Here is an 11,717-nt window from a genome sequence, read left to right on the forward strand (position 1 = left end):
CAATGGGGTTTGAGATACGTGTTCTCTACATTGATTAAAATCAAAATAAATTCACAAGAGCAAGCATATTGTTTGCAAGTTTATTTACATTAAAGCAAACTGAACTGAAATAATAAGAGCACAAGTATAGAACTAGAACTTCTTTAAGTCTGTCTAAATATCATTTAGTAATTGCAATGTCTTCTGGTCCATATCCTTGCCTTAGGAAGGTGTGCTAAACACTGATTAATTTAACATAAAATGTTAAATGTTTATATGTTTTGCTATTGTATTGTGGAGTGACACTTTCATAAACTTTTCTATATTCCTCTGATTATATAATGGTAAATATTATATAACATAGCACAACAACAGTGATCAGCAATAATGATAAGCCTAATACTCACAAATAAAAATAATCACGGTCATATAGATCATAATACAGTCTCAGAGGTAAGAAGATTATTCTTCACGCTGAAATGTTTATCTTTTCATCCTTAAATGCGAGGCAAATGTTGGATCACAATAATTAGGAACCGCATTTTCCACAAATCTCTTCATTCGATTGGGATGTTCTCTTTTATTCTGGACGGCAAGGGCAGTGACTGTAACATCGAGCAGATTTTGCAGTATTAAACACGTATTTATACCGGTTTCATCAGGCTCCAAAAATTCTTCAAAAAGAACACAAAGAATGGCCTTCTCAGCTGCCATAGTTGCAACTCTTGTGTCACCAGAACAGGGTGTTCAACCCACCACCGTTTCCGTTTAAAAAACATTTTAATCATTGAATCAAATTTATTTTTACCCATCTTGTGGTTCTGACTGGCATGCACAAAAGTTGCACACTAGTTTTCACGTGGTAAAAATGCTGGTTGTGGTGACATTGTGATGCTGTGAAGAGCTGAATATGTGTTTAGAGTTGTGAAACACAAGAACTTTTAGACAGTGGATTTTATGTTGATAATATGGGCAAATATTATTCAAAAATAAAACCAGATCTGAAAACCACTAATGTGAGCTTCTCGTCAGACTGTTTCATCTTTCTATAGTACTTCCTCTTTACACTCAGTCTCTGTTAATTCTACAATTTAGGATACACGTCATGTCAATTGATGAATGTCTTTTCTAACCATTTTCTTCACAAAAATCTTATTTTATCCACCAGTGCCAGACCTAGACTTCTAGGGGCCGTAGGCAAAACTTAGTCAGGGGGTGCCTGTCAGTGCGTTCATAAAACCCCCAAAATGACCTCCAAACCCTTAATCCTTTCTTTCAGCGCAGTTGCACTTTCGATAAACAAAAACAGACAGTAATTCAATCAAAAAGAAGAAAATTACAAACAATAGGGCAAATATAATAAAATAATACAAATGAAATAAACAATTTAGCCTATAATAGCCTACTTTACATAAACTGAATAAAGAAATTAAAAGTAAAAATAAAACACTGTATTCACTCTATGAATTAAATATAAACTGATTCTTTTTAAAGTTATTCAGTAAACAGAAGTGAATGATCTTCTTAATTTCTTTTGATGATTGATCAACATTAAATGACAGAGATCAATTTTGCTATCACAGAAGCATAGAAGCTAATATACTGACAAGCATTTGTGTTACCTTTCTCAAGTGTTTATTTATGTTATTTATCATTTATTGCTATTTTCACCTAAAACCCAAAGTAACCTACTGTATGTATTGTCTTTGTTTCCACTCGGTGTTCTCGAAAATCGCTTGCATAGAACCCTACAAAACTTGTTATAGTTTGCACATGGGACACTTTTTTGTGTTTGTTTGTGTGGTTTTACTGTTGTGTGGTGTGTTTTTTTTGTTTTGTTTTGTTTTTTGCAGTGTCCATTTTTTAAATGAGGAGGTCAATTGGCCATTCTTCCCTTAACAAAATTCACCAAATCATTCTGCAGTATAGAAAGCCTAAACTAAAAGTTGCTCATGAACATATACTCTCTGGAAGTGTAATATGTTTTTAGACCTCTTAAAGTGTTAAGCAAGCAATTTCTTAGCTAAAATTGTAATGCTGTAAAGCATACCTTATCAGAATACCTAATATGCATCAGAGAGAGAGAATTACGCTGCACCCTCGAAAACGTCAAAATTTTGATTAATTTGACCTTTTTGATCCCCACCCCGACCTCCTTCCCCGTGGCTTTGACCTTTTGACCGTTTTGACCCCTCCCCCACCCATGTGGCTTTGACCTTTTTGACCTTGACCCCTCCCCCACCACCATGTGGCTTTGACACTTTGTGACCTTGACCCCTCACCCCATCTGGCGGCCCATGTGGCTTTGACGCCTTTTTTGTCCTTGGACCCCTCCCCCACTATACCCCCCCTTTTGGCTTTGACATTTTGTCCTTGACCCCTCCCCCCCCATGTGGCTTTGACCTTTTTGACCTTGACCCCTCCCCCACCCATGTGGCTTTGACATTTTGTCCTTGACCCCTCCCCCCACCCATGTGGCTTTGACCCTTTGACCTTGACCCCTCCCCCCACCCATGTGGCCTTTGACATTTTGTCCTTTTGACAACGGTCGCAGCTGTTGTTACGACATGTGATATGACATCTGTTTGTAATAAATCATACTTATATGTCATCAGCAGTGAAATGACTCGTTATTTACAATATCCGTGAATGATCGGCCCAGCTGTGATCTGTCATCTGTTTTGTCATATATCATGTCATTATGGATTAACCTGTATGACAAGTGTTTCAGTCACGTTTTGTTATATATACACCGGACCTTTGATATGTGACATCCGTTTGGTTATTTTGTCTGTTACGGAAGACAAATGTTGTCTCTGCGTGACCATCCTGTGACAGGCGAACTTAGGGTGAAAGATTTTATGGTCTGTTCTGACATCCGGCGGTTTGTCTCATAGGGGGGGCCCGTATGTCTGGTTGCATTCCAAGCCAGGGGATATGTTGCTCCCTCTCTCTTACTCTATAGAGTGATGTAAGAAAGATTATTGGTTTTAAGGACAATTCACAAGTTCACATTTACTTATAATTGAATAAAGGTTATGCGTATTTGGCGTGCTGTCCGGGGAGAGAGTCCGGTCCAGCCCAAAGTGCTATAAATAATGTCACATACTTGATTATTTATAGGTGTTTCCTCTTGAGCTGATTGGTAAACGGTGTAATCACTAATGATGAACTGGCCGTGTTAATTATCCGTGCATGTCCCGCTGGCAGAGGTGTACCAGGCTCTCTATGGCAGCCTGTCCAGCTCCACCAGGGGCTCACCGCTCAGCTGAATTAAAGTGTACATACTAATGTTTTTTCTTTATCTTTTTCTTTTTCCAATCCGTTTAATGTATTATTAATACAATGTTGATGTTGTTTTTCAGATGTTGAAGTGAAGTTATTTTGTAATTCGTTGTAAAAAGTACTTTTAGTATAGAACAATTTATTTTCATTTTCAAATGTTATTCAGAGGCAAAAAACAAACAAATGTTATGGCAATTTTTTATTTTGTTAATCTTGCATTGATTGCATTCATCTCATTTAAGTATCTTCTTAAACATACAATGATCAAGGTAGTATATAGTCCATAGGGACATTGAGTTAGTTTATGTAACTTGTGCACATAACTGCTTTAGGTTGAAAAACAACATTTAAAGGGAAACTGTTTACCCAGGGACTGGCAGTTTTGAGAGTAACCAGACATCTACCATGTAATGTGCATGAGATGTGCATGTGTTATGGGGTGATGTGCACTGAGCAACATGATTGGCTCAGAGGTCCTAATCTGTCCTTCAATGTATCTTGTTTGCACACAGACTCAAGCTGTGTGTAAACCAGATCATTCTCTGCAGAGAATTAAAGCAATACAAAGACAAAACTCTGTTTGGTGTTTCATTTTCAGTCTCTAAAAATTGTTATTGAATTAGAATTTCCACCACAAAAAAAAAAAAAAAAAAAATGTTTTTATTAATATTCTGTCTATTGAATATTTTATGTTGTTTTGAAATTATATCTTGCTTTGCAAAAATAAACAACTTCCAGAACTACTTCTTGTCTTTTATTTACAAGTTTCAACTAAAACAATAGAATTTAATTAATTTCTTAAATTACAAAAGTAATGAACAACTTCATTTCATTTCATTTTCAAGTTTCCTAGAAGCACCTTTTTCATCAGAACTGTCCTAAAAGAAGAGAAAAAGGAATAAAATTATTAAGAGAAGGCTGGAATCTTAAGGTTAGAAAATATGACAGCAGGATACAACAGAGAGTGCATGCTAAATACTTCAGAAATCATATTCCTGGATCATCTAGTTTGCCTAAAACATTTGTGGATATATCTTGAAACAAAATGAATAATAATAAAAAAAAATACAAGTGAAATACTTGTCTGATTATTAAGTAGCCTTACAGGCCTACTTGTCCTATTGTTGTGGGCATTTATGGGTGAGGGCTTGTGAACACAAGAGGTCCTAGTGGAAATATTAGAGATGGGTAATGCCTCACCTCCGATACACAATGGCTGAGTTTTTGTCTCAAGTACAGGAATTATCAAATTCAGCCCCCAATTTCATAAATACAAGAACTTTTGCCTCAGACCAGCTAACAAATGAATCTGGTCACATTTTTTAAGACTTCTGAGGTTTTAAACATTTGTTTCACAAGCTATTTGAGTAAATTAAAAACACGATACTTACATTTCTAAGTTGTATTTGCATTGTTTATTTTATGTTCTTTCAGAAATGGGCTTTAGGTTACTCCTCAGAAAATATACTTAAAATGATATTTAAGTATACTTGACTACTTACAAAAGTCTAAATATATTTGAGCTATACTTGTGCTCCTAGAATCTTTTGGGTTTTTTCAATATTATGCAGTAGATGGTGCTAGTACACATCTTTCTGTAAAGAATTTCCAAAAAAACACAAGTGAAGAAGAAAACACATGTAATCTAACACGATCATCTGACATAAAACAGCATCAAAACTGTAACTTTATGGAACATAAATGTTAGAGGTAATAATTACAGTCAAGCTTTGGGGTGTGTTGATCAACTATTTTTGATTATCATTCTGATCTCAATTCATAGTCTTTTTTTCAGCTTTTTGTTCAAAATGTTATTTTTATGAAATTTACCCATTAACGTGTTTAAAAAAAAGAATGCATGAAGCTTAGAATAAAATGTTTTTTGTTTACAGCAGATACCCTGTTCTTTTTTTGGATGTTTTGTATGTTCAGATATTCATATAACAAAATATATACAAATTAAAACCTAAATAGGGACATAGTATACTTAAAGTATGATGTAAAGTTCACTTAAAGAAAACTTATGAGTATACTTGCAGTATTAAAACTACTAAAACTAGTAGTTTACTGAGATTATACTTTGAAGTTGTACAAAGCATTTAATTAGTAACGCCTATCAGATATAACTATGAAGTTCATTTTTAGTATAATTGCAGTACAAATTACAAACCATAGAGGTAAACTAGTTGTGTACTCAAAGTTTGCTACTGTTAGGCTACTTAAAGCATACTTAAAAGTATGCTTTTTTATACGAGAAAGTGGGCCAAATTTAGTCCCAAGAAGTATTGAACAGTACACTTACAAGTATACTACTAGAACACTGATATTTGTATACGTGCTACACTGTAAAAAATGATTTTATGGCTCAGTAAATAAAACAGGAAAAATCATGCATCTTTACTAAAAATATATTAGTAAAATTAAAAACTCCTGAATATTAAGTAAAATCTAAATATATACTCAATATTTTCTTGTAAATATTATACATCCAACAGAGAAGTAAATTTGACTTGTGATTATCTAGCATATTTACTCAAATTAATAAAGTACTTCCTTAAAAAAAATCTTACTAAAAAATCACATAAAATTTTAAAGCGAGGAATCTGCGCATGCGTGGAAAGAAAACCCGCGATGATTGAAGGCTTCTCCATGATCTCCATTAGTTCTCGTTACAGTGTGAATGCATTTAACCTGCAGTTACAAATGAATGAATAATGTTTTGATATACAAGACATAAAATGTTGAATACTCATTTGAAATTATAAGAAATTAATTATTTAAAAAAAAAATCAAAATATACTTTAATGTGAAATTAAAATGGCCAGTATGTGTCAGCAAGTCACTAAGTGAGTCATTGCGATTGAACCGAATCATTTAAAAGGTTGATTCATTCAGGAATGAAACACTGTCATGTTTTTCACAGATGCAAAACAGTGCTTTGGTGGCTGTGTTTGGAATAATTTTTTGTTGTAAAAAATAGAGCAAAAACAGGCAATATCGTGTCTAAAACGCAAGTCTCTTAATTAACTGTTTACTGACCTGTTGTAAATAATATATATATATATATATATATATATTTATATATATATATATATATATATATATATATATATATAGTACAGGTCAAAAGTTTGGAAACATTACTATTTTTAATGTTTGTGAAAGAAGTTTCTTCTGCTCATCAAGCCTGCATTTATTTGATCAAAAATACAGAAAAAAAATTTAATATTGTGAAATATTATTACAATTTAAAATAATTGTTTTTAAATTTATTATACTTTAAATTATCATTTATTTCTGTGATGCAAAGCTGAATTTTAGGATCATTATCACATGATCCTTTAGAAATCATTCTAATATGATGATTCATTATCAAAGTTGGAAACAGTTCTGCTGCTTAATATTTTTTCAAAACATGTGATACTTTTTTAGGATACTTTGATGAATAAAAAGAAAAAAAAAAAAAAAAAAAAAAGCTATGTTTTTTAAATATAAATATTTTGTATATAACAATATACACTAGTGGTCAGTAATTTGGGGTCAGTATTTTTTTTTCTTTCTTTTTTTAAATAAAATCAATATTTTTTTCAGCAAGGATGTGTTAAATTGATAAAAAGTGATAGTAAAGAAAATATGTTATTAGAATATATATTATTAGAAATTTTTTTTTTATTTTGAATAAATGCAGTTCTTTTTAACCTTTTATTCATCAAATATATTAGACAGCAGAACTGTTTCCAACACTCATAATAAATCAGAATATTAGAATGATTCTAAATGATCATGTGATAGACTGGATGTTACATGTGACACTGACGGCTGGAGTTATGATGCTGAAAATTCAGCTTTGCATCACAGGAATAAATTATTTTTTTTTTAAAGTATATTCAAATAGAAAACTATTATTTTAAGTTGTAATAATATTTCACAATATTACTGTTTTTTTCTGTATTTTTGATCAAATTAATGCAGGCTTGATGAGCAGAAGAAACTTCTTTCAAAAAACATTAAAAATAGTCATGTTTCCAAACGTTTGGTCTGTACTGTAGCTATATATATATATATATATATATATATTATATATATATAAATCATGATGAATGTTTTTGGAGGAAAAGACGGCATTCTTTGTGTGATTTTGATTTACTATATGATATGTATTATTTTATTTTTATGTGAATTTATCTTCAATTTTGTGATCATTCTAAATGCATTTCCACAGACTGAATCACACAGTTAAAGAACGCACTGTAAATGCGCGCGCACATCATTAAAACAACAATTATGATGTTATCGCAGACGATATATATCGCACACTATCCACACCACTGTCTTCGTGGGTAATTTGTGCAAAACCTCTTGCTAAAATGTCAAAGCTTCATTTTAACCACCAATGCAACGATGCAATCATTTATCTCACCTCTACATGCTTGCGAAGGGTTGATGTCGAGATTTAAAAGCTGCTAGTTTGGTCTCCCTAGGTAAGCACAGCTTACACTGCATAATAGAGCATAAATATGGCCAGGGGTTCACTTCATTTTCCTTCGAGTTCAACTTCAGAATATGACGGGGTTTAGTTTTCAGCGGTGTCTGCGCCACTAATGCCTGTTTTGTCCGTCTGCATCTTTCTTGTGATTTTAGCACCAGTTTGCCCTCCTGCCCGTTTTTTTCTTGTGTTTTTTCCAGGGAGCCTTTTTTTTTTTTTTTTTTTTTAACTATTTATATACAGTGTGTTTTAAAATGTAGAGAAGTACAATACTTCAAACAAAATATACCTAAGTAAGAGTAAAAGTACAGATTAAAAAAATTACTTTATAAAGTAGAAGTACACAAAAAAGCTACTCAATTACAGTAACGCAAGTAAATGTAATTCGTTACTTTCCACCTCTGAGAATAAGTGTGATTCATAAAGGTTCCTAAGTGTTAAGACTAGGTCTCAGCTCCTAAATTATTTAAGAGAGCTGGAGAGGTCTCCTAACCAATTAGGAGTAACAAGATGGCAGCAGAGAGGAGGATGCCGCGCAGTTTCCAACAACGTAAGAATGTGTTGGAATTATATGATGACAGAGAGTTGATCAAACGATACAGGCTTGATCGTCAGTGTATTCTTTTTGTTACTGACCTAGTCAGAAATTCAATAACTTTTCCCACTGTAAGAAACAATGCTTTAACTGCACAAATGTAAGTTATAATGACTCTGCGTTTCTTGGTGACTGGAAAAATGCAGCAATGCACCAGTGATGACTTAGGGCCATCACAGTCCACAGTTAGCAGGGTCTTAAATACCACTGTTGCTGCACTAACCACACCAGACATAGTAAGGCAGTTCATTGACTTCCCAACTGACCTTCAAACTATACGGCAAGAGCAAGCTGATTTTATGAGGATTTCGAGTGCAATGGAGCAGTATCAGACTCACATTCTGCCTAGAATATGAGGTATGACGAAGTCAGGCTAAATGAGGAGACATACATCAATCAAAAAGGATTCCACAGCATCAATGTTCAAGTCGTATTTGATGCCAATTACAAGATCCTCGATCTTGTGCCAAAATTGCCAGGGTCAACACATGATGTATGCTCGGGTTCTTTCCCAGAGTGGCCTCACTGGGTTATTCGAACAAAAATTATGTTGCCCCTGGATGTCATCTGCTGGGAGACTCGGGTTACCCTTTAAAACACTGGCTTCTCACCCCTTACAGAAGACCTCAAGGAGAACAGCAGCTCAATTAATAATTACTACTGTACTGGACTGAACTGTAGACAAGATACCAATTTTGTTCAATGAGTGCATTCTTGACTTATCTGACCTATGTTCTTTTATTGTTTTTGCGTCATGAAGAGCACACAAAGTAACAAGAGCCGTGGTGGAGAGAGGAATTGGACAGCTGAAAAGAAGATTCCATGTCCTTCATGGAGAGATTCGACATTCACCTGAGCGTGCTTGTCGCATTATTATGGCTTGTGGCATTTTGCGCAATATTTGCAAAGCTCGTAACCTCCCATTACTTGATGATGACGATGAAAATGACGATCATGGTGATGATGATCATGATTATGATGAGAATGATGACAATACCACCGAACACACATTACAAAGCATTTCAGGGAGAGCATCACTAAGGGACTGCTTTGCTAACATTTTGGGTAAGCAAACTTGTCGACAATAAGTAACAACGAACTAATTTTTCCTTACACAATTTTATTACACAAAGCATATGTACAATCATTGAGTATTCTTTATTCTTTTCAGTTTTAGTGCGTAATATTCATTTTAAATTTCCAGCAACTTAATTTGCAATTTGAGCTTTTTTCTTTTAAGGGACTCAATGTCATCCTCAGTGGCTTTGCCCTGTGCAAATCCAGTGTCTTGTGAGGCAGAAGGCTCATCTGGAGGACACAAGGAGATGTCCTGAGATGATACAGGAGAAGATCTATCTGATGTACCGGCTCCAGAGTTATCCACACTACATTCACACGCAGAAAACGTTAAACAGTGCAAACATGTTTATTCAGTTTGATGTGGTGATTGAAATATTATCAATTTATTAAAAAGGCACATTACATGTATACATTATTACATGCATAATTTTCTTCTTACCATCTTTGTAACTCCTTCAGTTTGAGAAGGGCAGGGTCTGGGGCATCTGGAATGCCACAAATAGAGGGATTGGCCGTTCCAAGTATCTCCTCTAATATGTCGCCAATCTTAGACAGAGATTTACATGGAGGGCCCCCACCTGTTTGACAAGAACTCAGCTGCTGACCACATGGAGACAATTGTTTAATATAAAATGGTTTAATAAGCTAAAATAAAATGAGACTGTTTAACAAGTGCTTCTTCAGATCCTAATAAGTGTTTGATCAGGACCAGGTTGGGCACCCCTGTTGTATATTAATAAACTGTGTCCCAATTCAAAGACTGCATCCTTCGGAGGATGCGGCCAATGCAGTCTTCAAAGGACGCTCCGTGTCCAGCCTTCGCAGGATTTCCTGATTCCTGAAGGTGTTTCCGATCGCGCTCCTGTCGCATAGCAACGGTGCGAGAAGAGCGCTGCCATAGATGTTTTTTTGTTAATGAAAATAACTGGAGCCTGAATTGTTAGTTTTTGACTGTTAATTACCTAATTATACTTTAAATGTAAGTATTGGGTTTCGACTTACTTGAATATTGTAATGACATGAAAAAATACAAAATTAAATGACTTATATCTTACCAAAATGTGATTTTATGTTGCTTATTGTATTATTATGTGCATAAATGGACAATGGTGAACATATTTAAACAGGTTTTCAACCCTGTTTAGTTTTATGCAGCAGAATATAAAAAGTTCACTAACAAACTTTACTCCCGCTCGTCATCGGCAGCTGTCGCAGTTGCTAGGTAACAAGAACAGTACCCCATAGTCTAGACCGGCCTGAGTGCTTCTGAAGCAGCCTTTATATGGTTCGCAGTTGTAGCAACTGTTTGTTAATATTCTAGCTATAATTTCTTTTTTTTTCTTTTTTTTTATCTGCTAAACAACAAAGTAGTAGAGTGTAATGAAATACTTTTCTTAAGTATTCACATACAAATGAGAAGTATGCTACTGATTTTTTTTTTTTCTCTCACAGGACAGCTACGATACAAAAAACATTGTTCTTTACAATATCATGCACTGTTACATTTACATTTACATTTAGTCATTTAGCAGACGCTTTTTATCCAAAGCGACTTACAAATGAGGACAATGGAAGCAATCAAAAACAACAAAAGAGCAATGATATATAAGTGCTATAACAAGTCTCAGTTAGCCTGTTGTACATGAAACTGCCCAACAGTAGGCTTTTATAAAGTATTTTAAATTTAACAACCTTAAAATTTAACTTACAGTACACTCTAGTGCAGCAGTGATATTAAAGTGATATAAAGACCATTATATAGGAAGTTTTTTTCTGCAGAATACATAGGCTACTTTTACTCTTCAAACCTTAAGTACATTACAGTATGAAGGATATCAGTTTTACTTAAGGTTTTAAATGCATTACTTTTTTCCTCAATGCACTAATACTGAAAGTACTTTACTAAAGTAACTCATATTTCTTCCACTGATTACTTGGTCATAGCTCTACACAATTAGTCCTTTCCTCATTTCTCAAATCAGATCAGACCCCTGTACTGCAGGATAGCCCTGAACCTCACTGCTGGACAGTGGAAATATGCACTCAAACACTCTGGAGACTATCCCAGATGTTGTTTATCTGTGAGATGTGTAGCTGGCTGTGTATGTAAGAGGGTCTATGTGGTCCAGGGGCTCACTGCTCAGCTGAATTAAAGTGTACATACTAATGCTTTTTCTGTATCTTTTTCTTTTTCCAATCCGTTTTATGTATTATTAATACAATGTTGATGTTGTTTTTCTGATGTTGAAGTGAAGTAATTTTGTAATTCGTTGTAAAAAGTACTTTTAGTAT

The sequence above is a fragment of the Cyprinus carpio genome, chromosome A15 (genome assembly GCF_018340385.1).
Source record: "Cyprinus carpio isolate SPL01 chromosome A15, ASM1834038v1, whole genome shotgun sequence".
Taxonomy (NCBI): Eukaryota; Metazoa; Chordata; class Actinopteri; order Cypriniformes; family Cyprinidae; genus Cyprinus; species Cyprinus carpio.